Source organism: Pan paniscus, chromosome 8 (assembly GCF_029289425.2).
Source record: "Pan paniscus chromosome 8, NHGRI_mPanPan1-v2.0_pri, whole genome shotgun sequence".
NCBI lineage: Eukaryota > Metazoa > Chordata > Mammalia > Primates > Hominidae > Pan > Pan paniscus.
The window spans coordinates 104,417,272-104,433,935 of record NC_073257.2 but is presented as its reverse complement, the minus strand read 5'-3'; positions in this window follow the sequence as shown (position 1 = coordinate 104,433,935).

Here is a 16,664-nt window from a genome sequence, read left to right as displayed (position 1 = left end):
GTATAATTCTCCCACAGTTCTTGAATATTCTGGGGTTGGCTTTTCAGTCTTTTTTCTCTTTGCTTTTCAACTTTGGGGATTTTTTACTGAGCTATCCTCAAATGCAGAGATTCCTCAGCTGTGTCTAGTTTACTAATAAGTCCATTAAAGGCATTCTTCATTTCTGTTACATAGCATTTATTTTTGATCATTTCTTAGAATTTCCATTTCTCTGCCTACATTGCACACCTGTTCTTGCATGCCTGTCTACTTTATCCATTGGATCCCTTAGAATATTAATCAGAGTTGTTTTAAATTCCTAGTCTGACAGTTCCAACATCCTTGCCATCTCAGCCTGATTTTGATACTTGCTCTGTCTCTTCAAACTGTGTTTTTGCCTTGTAGTATGTCTTGTGATTTTTTTCTTGCTAGCCAAACATGATATACTGGGTAAAAGGAACAGCTGTACATCGGCCTTGAGTGATGTGGTGGTGAGGTGTGGGGGAGGGAGAGTATTCTATGTTCCCATGATTAGGTGTCAGCCTTGCAGTGAGCCTGTGCCTCTGGCCTGTGAACTTTACACGTTTCTCGGTTCACCTGCCTCCCCGTTTAGTGAGACAGGCTGGCTAGAATGGGCTGGGGTTGGGTATTTCCCATGCTCCGTGTTGAAGGCTAGAGCCAGCAAGTTGGATATTTACTCTTTTCCCAGGTCAGTCAGGCTCTGATAAAACCCCAGCAGGTTAGACCCTAGTTAATTAGTTCCCCTAAGGGTAGACCTCGTTAAGAAAAACCAAACGCTCCGTTTACAGTCATGCCTTGATTAACGATGGGGATACATTCTGAGAAATGTATCGTTAGGTGATTTCATCATCGTGGAATCATCATAGAGTGAACTTCCACAAACCGAGATGGTATCGCCTACTACACAGCTGTATGGTATATGGTATAGCCTGTTGCTCCTGGGCTACAAACCTCACAGCATGTTACTGTATTGAATGCCATAGGCAATTGTAAGATAATAGTGAGTATTTATGCATCTAAACATAGAAAAGGTACAGTAAGGCCGGGCACAGTGGCTTATGCCTGTAATCCCAGCACTTTGGGAGGCCGAGGAGAGTGGATCATCAGAGGTCAGGAGTTCGAGACCAGCCTGGCCAACATGATGAAACCCTACCTCTACTAAAAATACAAAAATTAGCTGGGCATGGTGGCAGGCGCCTGTAATCCCAGCTACACGGGAGGCTGAGGCAGGAGAATTGCTTGAACCCAGGAGGCGGAGGTTGCAGTGAGCTGAGATCACGCCATTGCACTCCAGCCTAGATGATAAGAGTGAAACTTCGTCTAAAAAATAATAATAAAGTGAAAATACAATATTAGCATCTTTTATTTTCTAGTTTTTATTTTTATTTTTGAGAGATGAGGGTCTCACTATGTTGGCCTTGAACTCCTGGCTTCAAGCAATCCTCCCACCTCAGCCTTCTGAAGTGCTAGGATTACAGGTGTGAGCCACCATGCCCAGCCAATATTAGCATCTCATGGGACCACCACCATATATGCCCAAAATGGTATGTGGTACGTTACTGTGTTTCAAAATGGTTCCTTTCCCCCTCCCCCTGCAGGAAGCATGAGGGGATTTTTCTCTAATATTTACTGTAGAACCTAGTTGAGCTCCCAGAGGTAAAACTCACAAAAGTAAGGGAGCCCCCACTCCATGACTGGAACCCACTGGAGTTTTTGGGATTTTTTTGTGTTTTATTTGTTTGTTTGTTTTTCAGAGACAGGGTCTTGCTCTGCTGCCCAGGCTGGAGTGCTGCGATGCAATCATAGCTCACTGCAACCTCAAACTCCTGGGCTCCAGCAATCTTCAGCCTCCACCTCCCTCCTGAGTAGCTAGGACTACAGGCACGTGCCACCACTCCTGGCTAGTTTAATTTTCAGTAGAGACAAGGTCTTGCTATGTTGCCCAGGTTGGTCTCAAACTTCTACTCCTGGGCTCAAGTGATCCTCCTACCTTGGCCTCCCAAAGTGTTGGGATTATAGGCGTGAACGACCGTGCCCGGCCCCCTGGAGGTTTTGACTTTCAGGCTCCTGCACACTGACCATCCCGCAGCTCATTACTTACAATTTAGGTTTCCCTTCCTGGGTGCTGGTTCCTGTGGCCATTTCAGCTCATGGGTTGCTGCTCCGGTAAGTTGTGATTCTCTGTATTCGCCTGCCCATCTCTCCAAGTGTGGGGGCAGCGATTTGCCCTGTGACCTCACTTCTCTTATGCATCTAAGAAGAGTTGATTTTTCAGTTTGTTCAGCTTTTTACTGGTTGTTAGTATAGAGTGGCGACTGCCGAGCTCCTTGCGTGCCAGACCAGAAACCTGACACCCTCTGTTCAGCTTTTTATTCTTAGTGCGGTGCTGTCTTTTTTTTTTTTTTTTTTTTTGAGACGGAGTTTCGCTCTTGTCGCCCAGGCTGGAGTGCAATGGCGCGATCTCAGCTCACTGCAACCTCCGCCTCCCACGTTTACGTGATTCTCCTCCCTCAGCCTCCCAAGTAGGTGGGACTACAGGTGTTAGTCATCATGCCTGGCTAATTTTTGGATTTTTAGTAGAGATGGGGTTTCACCACATTGGCCAGGCTGGTCTCAAACTCCTGACCTCAGGTGATCCACCCGCCTTGGCTTCCCAAAGTGCTGGGATTACAGGCATGAGCCACCGCGCCCAGCCGTTTTTAGTCTGACTTCTAAGAGACACCCCTGTGTCTGCATTGCTTAGTGGTCAGCCATTGATTAAGGCAGAAGTTGAGCTCATAAGACCTCATCTTTCACTGACGGGGCTGTGTGTGATGGGCAGGGCATCCAAAGTTCAGGCCGTTCTCTAGCCTGCCTCTGATTTCACGTTTCTCCAGGCCCACTTGTTTCTCCCTGCACGTGTGTGTAGTTTCCCAGTCACCCAGACACAGCTGGAGAGCTTAGTTAGGCCTTCTCTTGCTCTGTCATTTCCAGAGTCTTCCTATTGAAATTCTGGCCACTCACCCCAACTGGAGCCACAGGCTCAGGCTAGCACAGCTGCAGGTTCCCATGTTCGTTTTCTACTGAGGTTGCTGCTTCACTGACAACGCTGTCAAGCATGACTTTTCCTCTCTGTTCCAAACCAAGTGTGCTCTTTCTTGCAGCCAAGCAGCTTTTCTAGTCCTGGCCTGCCATGGTGCAGTGACTGCAGCTGTCCAGCTTGGCAGGGAGCTGATGGAAGCAGGTCTTCTGCAAAAGACTGCGGACTCCTATTTCTACCTAAGGTTCCAGTAGTTCTTCCTGAATGCCTCTTTTCTTTTCTTTTCTTTTTCTTTTTTTTTGAAATGGAATCTCACTGTGTTGCCCAGGCTGGAGTGCAGTGGTGTGATCTCGGCTCACTCCCAGGTTCAAGCGAGTCTCCTGCCTCAGCCTCCCAAGTAGCTGGGATCACAGGCACCTATCACCACGCCTGACTAATTTTTGTATTTTTAGTAGATACAGGGTTTCACCATGTTGGCCAGGCTGGTGTCGAACTCCTGACCTAAAGTGATCCACCTGCCTCAGCCTCCCGAAGTGCTGGGCTTATAGCCATGAGCCACTGTGCCTGGCATGAATGTCTCTCAATGTGTTGTTTGCCTTTGGTTGATCTCCAGGGCCCTCACATGGTTGTTTTTGATAATTTTGTTCTGATTTTTTTGGGAGAGAAGATTTGCCTACCTCTTCATAAAGCCGTAGCTGGAAGTTGCACATTGGCAAATTTTGGTTTTGTTTGTTGTTTTTTTTTTAATTTAAAAAAATAATAGAGACAGGGTCTCAATATGTTACCCAGGTTGGTCTCAAACTCTGGGCTCAAGCAATCTTCCTACCTCAGCCTCCCAAAGTGCTGGGATTTACAAGCATGAGCCGCCACACCCAGTTCAAATTTTGGTTTGTTGTTGTTGTTGTTGTTGTTTGAGATGGAGTCTCACTCTGTCGCCCAGGCTGGAGTGCAGTGGCGCAGTCCCGGCTCACTGCAACCTCTGCCTCATGGGTTTAAGTGATTCTCCTGCCTCAGCCTCCCGAGTAGCTGGGACCACAGGCATGCACCACCATGCCTGGGTAATTTTTGTATTTTTAGTAGAGACAGGGTTTCACCGTGTTGGCCAGGATGGTCTCAAACTCCTGACCTCATGATCCACCAGCCTTGGCCTCCCAAAGTGCTGGGATTAGAAGCGTTAGCCACCGTGCCCAGCCAAATTTTGGTTTTTAAATACCAGCCATCAAACGTCTTTCAAAAAGTCTTCACTCCCACCAGCAAGATTTATTTATTTTTTAAACTGGGAGCTGCCCTATGAACTGATCACCAGCAAGATTTAAAAGCACAAGGAGGCCAGGCGCGGTGGCTCACGCCTGTAATCCCAGCACTTTGGGAGGCTGAGGCGAGTGGATCACGAGGTCAGGAGTTTGAGACCAGCCTGGTCAATATGGTGAAACCCGTCTCTACTAAAAATATAAAAAAATTAGCCGGGCATGGTGGCACATGCCTGTAGTCCTAGCTACTCGGGAGGCTGAGGCAGGAGAATCGCTTCAACCCAGGAGGCGGACGTTGCAGTGAGCCGAGCCCATTGCACTTCAGCCTAGGTGACAAAGTGGAGACTATGTCTTGAATGAAAAAAAAAAAGGACAAAGAGGCTGGGTGCAGTGGCTTATGCCTGTAATCCCAGCACTTTGGAAGTCTGAGGCAGATGGATCACTTGAGGTCAGGAGTTCGAGCCCAGCCTGGCCAACATGGCAAAACCCTGTCTCTACTAAAAATATAAAACTTAGCCGGATGTGGTGGCATGCGACTGTAATCCCAGCTACTCAGGAGGCTGCGACATGAGAATCACTTGAACCTGAGAGGAAGAGGTTGCAGTGAGCTGAGACCATGCCACTGCTACTCTAGCCTGGCAACAGAGCTAGACTCAGTCTCAAAATAAATAAATATAAATAAAAATAAAAAATACATGTATGGTATTTTAAAAATCTCAAACAATACCAAAAACTGTGTATGATAAGGAGTAATTTTTCTGCCAAGCCTTACTATCAAGTTCCTAGTTCCCTGCCCCAGTGGCAATCACTATAACCAATTGCTTGCATTTTATTCAAGGGATATTCCGTGTAGATTCACTCATGTGTCTGTGAGTGCGTATGTGTGTGTATGTGTGTGTGTGTGTGTGTATGTGTTGTGTGTATGTGTGTGTGTGTGTCTATGTGTTGTGTGTATGTATGTGTATGTGTGTGTGTGTGTGTGTATGTGTTGTGTGCACATATCACTCCTTTTTGTACAAAGGATAATATCCTGCCACACGTAGCTTTTCCTCTTGCATTTTCACTCGACAATGTATTTTGGAGATTATTCCATATCAGTACTGATGAGCTGTCTCATTTTTTAAGCCTGATAATTTTGAATTTTGAAATAATACCAGGCCGTGTGTGGTGGCTCACACCTGTAATGCCAGCACTTTGGGAAGCTGAGGTGGGCGATCACTTGAAACCAGCCTGGCCAACACGGAGAAACCCCATCTCTATCAAAAAATGCAAAAATTAGCTGCGAGTGGTGATGTACACCTGTAGTCCCAGCTACTTGGGAGGCTGAGGCATGAGAATTGCTTGAACCTGTGAGGTGGAGGTTGCAGTGAGCCAAGATCATGCACTGCCCTCCAGCCTGGGTGACAGAGTAAGACCCTGTCTCAAAAAAAAAAAAAGGGCCGGGAGTGGTGGCTCATGCCCATAATCCCAGCACTTTGGGAGGCCAAGGCAGGTGGATCACCTGAGGTCAGGAATTCGAGGCCTACTTGGTAAAACCCCATCTCTAATAAAAATACAAAAAACTGGCCAAGCATGGTGGCTCACGCCTGTAATCCCAGCACTTTGGGAGCCTGAGGCGGGTGGATCACCTGAGGTCAGGAGTTTGAGACCAGCCTGACCAACATGACAAAACCCCATCTCTACTAAAAATACAAAATTACCTGGGTGTGGTGGTACATGCCTGTAATCTCAGCTACTTGGGAGGCTGAGGCAGGAGAATTGCTTGAACCTGGGAAGCGGAGGTTGCGGTGAGCCAACATCGCACCGCTGCACTTCAGCCCAGGCAACAAGAGCGAAACTCCATCCCCCCCCTCAAAAAATACAAAAAATACAAAAAATTAGCCAGACATGGTGGCAGATGCCTGTAATTCCAGCTACTTGGGAGGCTGAGGCAGGAGAATTGCTTGAACCTGGAAGACAGAGGTTGCAGTGAGCCAATATCGCGCCACTGCATTCCAGCCTGGGCAACAGAGCAAGACTCTGTCTCCAAAAAAAAGGGGGAAAAAAAGAAAAGAAAAAAAGAAATAATACCAGGCTTAAAAGTAAAGTTGCACAATTAGTACAAAGAATTCCTGTATACCTCTCTATAGCTTCTCCAACAGGCTCATATCATAGATAACATAGGACAAGGATCAAAACAAGGAAATTGGCATCGACACAGTACTGTTCAGCAATCTACTGACCCTATTCAAATATTTCCAGTTATCTCACTAGTGTTCTTTTTTTTTCTCTCTCTTTTTTTTTTTTTTTTCCGAGATGGAGTCTCGCTCCATTGCCCAGGCTGGAGTGCCGTGGCACAATCTTGGCTCACTGCAACCTACTTCTCCTGGGTTCAAGCGATTCTTCTGCCTCAGCCTCCCAAGTACCTGGGACAATAGACGCACACCACCACACCTGGCTAATTTTTGTATTTTTAGTAGAGAGGGGGGTTTCACCATATTGGCCAGGCTGGTCTCGAACTCCTGACCTTGTGATCTGCCCACCTTGGCCTCCCAAAGTGCTGGGATTGCAGGTGTGAGCCACCACACTCAGCCACTAATGATCTTTTTCTGGTCCAGGATCAAATCCAGGATCATATATTGCATTTAGTTTTCCAATTTCCTTAGATTTCTCCAGTCTGGAAGACTTCCTCTGTCTTTTTTTTTTTTTTTTCATTCATGATCTTGACATTTTTGAAGAGCATTGTTTCATAATTTATAGACTGTCTCTCAGTTTGCGTTTGTGTTTCCTCATGGTTAAATTCAGGTTGTGTGTGTGTGTGTGTGTGTGTGTGTGTGTTTTAGAGTTGGAGTCTCTTCACAGTGTCATCCAGGCTGAAATGCAGTAAGACTCAGTCTCAATAAATCAATAAATAAAAGCATCTTGAGAGATTGTAAATATCCTGTTTCTATCATGCATTTACCCACTAATTATAGCATCCATTGATAATCTTTTCCTTTACTCTGTTTGGGCTGCTCTGGCAAAATACCATAAATTGCATGGCTTATGAACAAAACTTATTTCTCACAGTTCTGGAGGCTGGGAAGTCCAAGATCAGATTCAGTGTCTAGTTTATAGATGGCACCTTCTAGTGGTGTCCTCATGTGGCCTAAGGAGTAAGGCAGCTCTCTGGGGTCTCTTTTTTTTTTTTTTTTTTTTTTTTGATACGGGGTTTTGCTCTTGTCACCTAGGCTGGGTGCAGTGGCATAATCTTGGTTCACTGCAACATCCACCTCCCAGGTTCAAGTGATTCTTCTGCCTCAACCTCCGAAGTAGCTGAGATTATAGGTGCCTGCCACCACACCCAGCTAATTTTTGTGTTTGTAGTAGAGATGGGGGTTTCACCATGTTGGTCAGGTTGGTCTTGAACCCCAACCTCAGGTGATCCACCCACCTTGGCCTCCCAAAGTGCTGGGATTACAGGTGTGAGCCACCAAGCCCGGCCTGGGGTCTCTTTTGTAAGAGCACTAATCTCATTCACAAGGGCTCCACTCTCATGACCTAATTGCCTCCCAAAGACCCCACCTTCTAATACCATCTTATTGATATTGGTGATTAGGTTTCAAAGTATGAATTTTGGAGGGACACAAGCATTCAGAGCATTCTGTTTTCTTTCTTTCTTTTTTTTTTTTTAGACAATGTCACGCTCTGTCACCCAGGCTGGAGTGCAGTGGTGCGACCTCAGCTCACTGCAACCTCTGCTTTCCAGGTTCAAGTGATTCTTGTGCCTCAGCCTCCCAGATAGCTGGGATTACAGGTGCGTGCCACCACACCTGGCTATTTTTTTTTATTTTTAGTAGAGATGGGGTTTCCTCACATTGGCCAGGCTGGTCTCGAACTCCTGACCTCAACTGATCCTCTGGCCTTGGCCTCCCAAAGTGCTGAGATTACAAGCATGAGCCACTGCGCCTGGCATAAGAAATAATTAAAAGTGAGCTCTCTTGTAATCATTTTCCAGGCAAAAAATCCGATCAAAACCAGCCTCCAGAATTCACCGTGTGCTTTCTCCCTCCTCTTGACTTTGAGCTACGACATCTTGAAAGGTCAATGTAATATGATGTTCATGATCTAATGACTGCGCCACATTAGAGGGACAACATTTGTCCAAAGAGGCACAAATCATTTTCCTGAGCTCAGAGGCAACTCCCTCACTTCCAAGTTTGATAAAAATTGCACGTCTCCTGACAGTCATTCAAACACCATAATGTTGCCCTAACTCTCTTTTGCTTTCAAGCCTTTTCTAATGACTATTTTCAGATGCCTAGATCCGCTTGTCCTACAATCTGATTTCACATCCCTAAAAATAGCTTTCTTTTATGTTTTATCCTGGCTTTTCAGATCTCCCCAGTGGTCTCTCATCTGAGCTCTCGCCTTCTGCCTAATTACCTCTGCCCTGGAACCTCTTCCAGGTGATTCTCTCTTCTCTCATAGTGCAAACATTGACCCACTTCAATGCCCATGAATACCTTTTGCCTACTCTGGCCAGACAGAGATACTCTCAAAACCATATGGAAGTGGTTATAGGCATTTTTGTCATGCTTCCCTACTCCCAAATGTACCTCCTACTCAGAGAAATGCTGTCCTAGAATTACACCATTGAGGGTTATTCTCTTCAGTCCTGAAGACCTTTTGACCTTTCTGTGTTTTGGTTATAGGTCTCATACACCTGAGAGTGTAAAGATCATGCCTGTAACCGAGCACTTTGGGAGGCTGAGGCAGGTGGATTACCTGAGTTCGGGAGTTCGAGACCAGCCTGACCAACATGGAGAAACCCCATCTCTACTAAAAAAATATAAAATATGCCAGGTATGGTGGCACATGCCTGTAATCTCAGCTACTCAGGAGGCTGAGGCAGGAGAATTGCTTGAACCCTGGAGGTGGAGGTTGCGGTGAGCAGAGATTGCGCCCTTGTGCTCCAGCCTGGGCAACAAGAGCAAAACTCCATCTCAGTCTAAAAAAAAAACAAAAAACGATGTGCCCACCCCACAGTGCCATAGGAGGGAGTGAACCTTGAGCTCAGCATGCTGATGGGTTTGTAGGCCCCAACTCCTCAGAGAGAACAAGCATTGTAAGTGTAAGAAACAAAGTTGCAGTGACCTCAGCCATGGAAACCATGTAGCATAAATCAAAGAGACCCAGGACAGAGTAAAAGTAGCAACATTTTCATTGAGATAGAAAAAAAAATCTGGCAGTGCTCCCCAGTAGTCCCAGCTACTTGGAAGGGTGAGGTAGGAGGATCACTTGGGCCCAGAAGTTTGAGTCTGCAATGAGCCAAGATGTCACCACTGCACTCCAGCCTGGGTGACAGAGTGAGACTTTGTCTCCCTCCACCCCCTTTCCCAAAAATCTGTTAGCACTTTGGTGACACTCAACCTAGGACCCCTCTGCTTGTGGTTTAACAACCTCTCTAGGCCCAGACATGGTTTTTGGTTTTGTTTTCTTTTAGAGACAGGGTCTTACTCTGTCACCCAGGCTGGAGTGCAGTGGCACAATCATACCTCACTGCAGCTTTGAACTCCTGGACTCAAGCAATCCTCCCACCTCAGCCACCTGAGTAGCTAGGACTACAGGTGCTCACCACCACACCTGGCCAATTAAAAAAAATTTTTTTTTTTTTTCCTGAGACAGAGTTTCGCTCTGTCGCCCAGGCTGGAGTGAAGTGGCACCATCTCGGCTCACTGCAACCTCCACATCTCAGGTTCAAGCAATTCTCCTGCCTCAGCCTCCAGAGTATCTGGGATTATAGGTGCCTGCCACCACACCTGGCTAATTTTTGTATTTTTAGTAGAGACGGGGTTTCACCATGTTGGACAGGCTGGTCTTGAACTCCTGACCTCAGGTGATCTGCCTGTCTCGGCCTCCCAAAGTGCTGGGATTACAGGCGTGAGCCATATGCCTGGCCTTACAATTTTTTATAGAGAAGAGTCTCACTATGTTGTGCAGCCTGGTCTTGAATTCCTGGTCTTGAGTGATCGTCCTGCCTCAGCCTCTCACCTTGCTAGGATTACAGATATGAGACACTGTGCCCAGTCATCCAGCTATGTTTTTCTTCTCCTTCACTCAAATGTTTTTTTGTTTTTTTTTTTTCTGAGACTGAGTCTCACTCAGTTGCCCAGGCTGGAGTGCAGTGGCACGATCTCGGCTCACTGCAAGCTCTGCCTCCCGGGTTCGAGCGATTCTCCTGTCTCAGCCTCCTGAGTAATTGGGATTACAGACGCCTGCCAGCATGCCTGGCTAATTTTTATTTTTAGTAGAGATGGAGTTTCACCTTGTTGGTCAGGCTGGTCTCGAACTCCTGACCTCAGGTGATCCACCTGCCTCGGCCTCCCAAAGTGCTGGATTACAGGAGTGAGCCACCGCATCCAGCATGCCTGACCAATTTTTTATATTTTTTGTAGAGACAGGGTCTCACTATGTTGCTCAGACTGGTTATTCTCCTGCCTTGACCTCCCAAAGTGCTGGGACTACAAGCATGAAGCACTGTGCCTGCCCTGGGATTTTTTTTTGTTTTTTAATGCAGAAACCAACCAAGTCAGAGTACCTGGGGTGTGGGACTTTGCAGTCAGTGCTTTTATCATGCTTTCCCGTTGATTCCGATTGGCAGCCATGTTGTAAACTACTGCCCTAACGCTAATGACGTTTCAGGACCAAGGATAGCGGTCTACATGCCCCACTCCTCTGACAGGTGGTGTGTGGGCGTGGCTAGGCAAGAAGGAGGGGCCTGAGTGGAAAGAGGCAGGGCTCCAGGAGAGGGAGAAAATTTCCAGAGGGCCTTCCCTGTAAAACCCCTTGTCAAGGTAATGCCGGATGAAGGAAAGTGAAGCTGCCTTTCTTTGCCATTCCACTGTTCGTGGGTCCCTTTTTCCATTCTGGATCCTTTGTGGTGGCAAAGCCAGGTGCTTCCTTTGTCCCCAACACCTGGATACAAGGCCTTGCAAAACTTTCATCTTCATCATCCCCTTAAAATAGCAGTAAATCTATAGCTGGTTCCTGGGAAAGAGGCAGCACTGAGAAAAAGGGATGCAGCTGCTAGCTTCACATCCCACCATTGTTCAAAAAGTTGTGTAAGAGGGGAGAAAAGGGTTTTAATGTTCAGCAGTTGAAAGAGATCAAGGATTTTACAGCTGAGTCCTCTCTCAGATCTTCAAGATGTCAGCAACCCTTGAGAAATTCAACCTAGAGTGAAAAAAACCTGTCTGAGAGCTAACAGGAACTGTCTATCCACATGCCGTGTGGGCTGCCAGGAGAAGGCAGTCTGGGGGAGACTAGCCTGTTCTGGAATCCCAGGGAGTGCCTTTTATGGGGTATCCTAAAGTCCATTCCTCTTCCTGAAACCACTTTGCAGAATTATAAATAATGAGAAAAACCTACATGACTGACTCCATCTTGCTTCGAAACTCACAGGCTAAATTATTTCTTATTTTTGTCTTTTGCTTATTGTATCACAGAGGCCAAGAAAACAATGAGAGGAATTTAGTTTATAGTTAAACTTTGAGAATCTGGGCGCGGTGGCTCACACCTGTAATCCCAGCACTTTGGGAGGCCAAGGGGGGCAGATTGCCTGAGGTCAGGAGTTCAAGAGCAGCCTGGCCAACATGGTGAAACCTTGTCTCTACTAATAATACAAAATTAGCCAGGTGTAGTGGTGCACGCCTGTAGTCCCAGCTACTTGGGAGGCTGAGGCATGAGAATCGCTTGAACCCAGGAGGTGGAGATTTCAGTGAGCCAAGATTGCGCCATTGCACTCCAACCTGGGGAATAGAGTAAGACTGTCTCCAAAAAAAAAAAAAAATTAGCTGGATGTGGTGGTGGGTGCCTGTAGTCCCAGCTACTCGGCAGGCTGAGGCATGAGAATCACTTGAACCCAGGGGGTGGAGGTTGCAAAGAGCCGAGATCGCCCCACTGCACTCCAGCCTGGGTGACAGAGCAAGACTTCATCTCAAAAAAAAAAAAAAAACCTTTGAGGTAAGGGAAACCGATGCCCCTCCTTGTTGAGAGATTGAAGCCACATTCATAAGCCAAGGTTAGAATTATGGTAGGGGATTGGACTTTGCTAAAGAATAAGCAGAGTTCACTAATGACCTGCCATTGCTTAGCGTGTTTTCCTGTAAGTTGTTGACTTCCCCAGAGTCAAATAACTGGGGGTTGCAAGATTTATAACTTCCCCAACTACTCCTATAGATAACATCACTATTGTGAAACCTGAAAACTGGTCTTTGAAATATTTTTCAGATTTCACATTTTGGCAGACCAAGAGATGCCACCTTGTCCTGATACCCTCACCCCAACCTTGGCCCCCACCTCCTGAGGACTGACTCAGCTGTGTGAAAACAGTTTTAGATGCCTCCGTGATTTCATCCCCAGTCACTCAATTGTTCCCATTCCCCAGCCCCCTGCCCACCAAAGTACTCTTAAAAATCCAGGCCTCCGAATTCTCAGGGAGATGGGTTTGAGAAATTTCTCCCTGTTCTCATTTGGTTGCCCTGCAATTATTAAATTCTTTCTTTGCTGCAACACCTGCCATTCTCATTGGTTTAGAAGGGGCAGTGGGCAAAAAGAACCTGTCAGGCTGTGACATTCCTTCTAGGAGCAGCACCACAAATTTCCTGTTGAGGAATCAACATCTCTTTCCCCATGAGGAAGTTGATCAGGCACAAAGTATTCATTAGGGGCTCTTCCCAGTGCGTCCCAAATTGTAACATGCGCAGATCTGAGGGCGCTGTTAAGATGCAGGCTCTGGCTGGGTGTGGTGGCTCATGCCTGTAATCCCAGCACTTTGGGAGGCCAAGGTGGGCGGATCACTTGAGGTCAGGAGTTCGAGACCAGCCTGGCCAATATGGTGAAACCCCATTGCTACTAAAAATACAAAAATTAGCTGGAAGTGGTGGTGCACGCCTGAAGTCCCAGCTACTCGGGAGGCTGAGGCACGAGAAACGCTTGAACCCAGGAGGCAGAGGTTGCAGTGAGCTGAGATGGCACCACAGCACTCCAGCCCGGGAAAGACCTTGTCTCAAAAAAATAAATACATAAAATTAAAAAAGATGCATGTCGTGACTCAGTAAGTCCAGGGTGGAGCCTGAGATTCTGTACTGCTAACAAGTTCCCAGGTGATGCTGCTGGCTGGTGTGTCCATTCTCAAGCACTTGGCAGTTGGACACTTCCTCCCTGAAATTAGAATCTAAATAAGAGTGTTGAAAAACCTGGCAGAGCTCAGACCAGATTTTCCTGCTCTTCGGCTGGGTTCCTGTCTTTGCCCCTGTGCACCTGTGGAATCCTGCCTGTTTCTGGTCCAAGCTGTCTAGCCACCCCTCCCACCCTGTGATCTCCCAACATCCTTGCCTAAGCCTTCTCCTCTTCACTTCAATCAGTCTGTCTTGGTTTCTGAGGATGCAAACCAGAGCCCTAAACAACATGGTTTCTGAGCCTCAGTTTCCCAAGCTATAAAAGCGAGACAGTTATCCCTAGTGGAGATTCATGACATTAAATGGTATCCACGATATTAAAGTGAGCGAGGCTGGGCACAGTGGCTCACACCTGTATTCTAGCACTTTGGGAGGCCAAGACAGGTGGATAGCTTGAGGTCAGGAGTTCAAGACCAGCCTGGCCAACATGGCAAAAACCCGTCTCTACCAAAAATACAAAAGTTAGCCAGGTATGGTGGTGTGCACCTGTAATCCCAGCTACTCGGGAAGCTGAGGCAGGATAATCGCTTGAACCTGGGAGGCAGAGGTTGCAGTGGGCCAAGATTGTACCACTGCACTCCAGCCTGGGTGGCAGAGTGAGACTGTGTCCCCAAAAAATTAATAAATAAATAAACAAAGTGAGCAAGACGGGGGCCTGTACTGAGGTGCTGCCAGTTCCTACACAGTCCTAAATTAATTTGCTAGAGTGGCTCACAGAACCCTCCTTGCCCCTCCCTTCCTCTGGCCTCTGCTTATGACCAGGTAAAATGTTGGGATACAAGAGCAAATGAAGCTATTAAAACTTTCAGCTAAGAGATTGATTTTTCTAATTACCACTTAATGTCTTCCCTTCTGGGCCTTGGAAGGCCTGTTCTCTGTTATTTAAGATGCAAATTATTTGGATTTTCTAATGCAACTAGCTTAATGTAAAATTCTTCACATACTAAAATAAATTTTCCTTAACTAACCTGTCTGGTGGAATAATTGGCTATAAGTGGTAATGATATCATTACTCTTAACTAATTACTGCTCTCTGAATTTACCCTGTTTTTGCTTTCTTGAGAAGTGACGATTATAATAATGTTTATTAATCTTACTGATACTAATAAATATTAAGAACCAATATTTAATGAGTACTTAGATGTTCTAGGCAATGATCTAAGCTTTTTATATATTCTATGTCATTTAATTCTTACATACATTCTATGATATAAGAACTGTTATGATTCATACTTTACTGATGGGGAAATTGAGGTACAAAGGAGGTCTGGTAACTTGCCCAAGATTATAGAGTGGTGAAGTTGGAGCTAGTATTTTCAACCCAGACAGTTTAACTCCAGAGTCCGTTCTGATGACCACTATACTAGGCTTGAGAAATGCTTGCACATGTGTGTAAGGTACTATAAGAGGCCAGGCATGGTGGCTCACGCCTGTAATCCCTGCACTTTGAGAGGTCAAGGCAGGCAAATCACTTGAGCTCAGGAGTTCAAGACCAGCCTGGGCAACATGGCGAGATCCCTGTCTCTATATAAAAAAATATATATATATACATATATATATATATTATTTAAAAGGTACTATAGGCCGAAGCTGGGCACGGTGGCTCATGCCTGTAATCCTAGCACTTTGGGAGGCTGAGGTGGGTGGATCACCTAAGGTCAGGAGTTTGAGACCAGCCTGGCCAACATGGTGAAACCCCGTATCTACTAAAAATAAAAAAAATTAACTGGGCGTGGTGGCGGGTGCCTGTAATCCCAGCTACTCGGGGTCTGAGGTAGGAGAATTGCTTGAACCCGGGAGGCAGAGGCTGCAGTGCAGTGAGCCGAGATCACGCCACTGAACTCCAGCCTGGGAGATAGAGCCAGACTCCATCCAAAAAAAAAAAAAGAAAAAAGAAAAGGGTCTGGAAAGGAAGGTATACACCAAACTGACTCTAAGAAAGAATGTGGAAGGGGAAGAATTTCACTTTAAATTTTGATATGCTTCTGTGATACTGTGAAATATATACTTGGTCTTTGCAGGTTTCCTGGCATACAACTCCTAAAATGCTTGGAATCTTCAAAGTGATGTGTGTCTTTTTATATGCTAATAACTTGACTGTTGGCTGACAGCCTCTAGGTAGCATCAGCGGTAGAAGTTGCTCCACAGAAAGATTAAGGCAGGCTTAGAGGTTTGGAACATTCAGCCGCACCTCCCAACCTTTGGGGAGAGGAGAAGGGCTGAAGATTGAGTTGATTATCAATGGCCAATGATTTAATCAGTCACACCTGTGTAATGAAGTCTCCATAAGAACTCAAAAGGACTGGGTTCAGAGAGCTTCCGGGGAGCTGAACATGTGGAGATTCCCCGCGAGAACCTCCCCCTTCTCCCATACCTTGCTCTATACATCCCTTCATCTATATCCTTTGTAATATCCTTTTTTTGTTGTTTTATTTTGATTTTTTGAGACAGAGTTTCACTCCTGTTGCCCAGGCTGGAGTGCAATGGTGCAATCTTCACTCACTGCAACCTCCACCCCCTGGGTTCAAGTGATTCTCCTGCCTTAGCCTCCCGAGTAGCTGGTATTACAGGCACGTGCCACCACGCCCAGCTAAGTTTGTATTTTTAGTAGAGACAGGGTTTCACCATGTTGGCCAGGCTGGTTTTGAACCCCCAACCTCAGGTAATCCACCCGCCTCAGCCTCTCAAAGTGCTGAGATTACAGGCGTGGGTCACCGCGTCCAGCTTGTAATATCCTTTATAATAAACCAGTAAACACAATTAAGTGTTTTCTGTGAGTTCTGTTAGCCACTCTAGCAAATTAACGGAACCCAAGGAGGTGGGTTGGTGGGTCAGAAGCACAGGCAAAATAACCTGGGAGTTGCAATTGGCATCACAAGTGGAGCTGAGTCTTGTGGGACTGAGTCCTCAGCCTGTGTGATCTGATGCTATTGAGATGGAACAGAGACCCCTCCTCCCCCCAACACTCACTTAGGTGCCTGTTGAGCACCCCACTCCTAAGCATGGAAATCAAGAAAAATCTTGAGTTCCTTTAAGAGAATTTCCAGGCACCTAGCAAGCCCTGAGAAGTAAATAAGCAACTTGATAAGCAAGGAGATAATAGTAGCCTAAAACAATAGACCAGAACACTAGAATTTTAGGATGTTTGGTTTCCTTAGAAACTAATGATAATATCTTAACATATGTCTCTGTGTT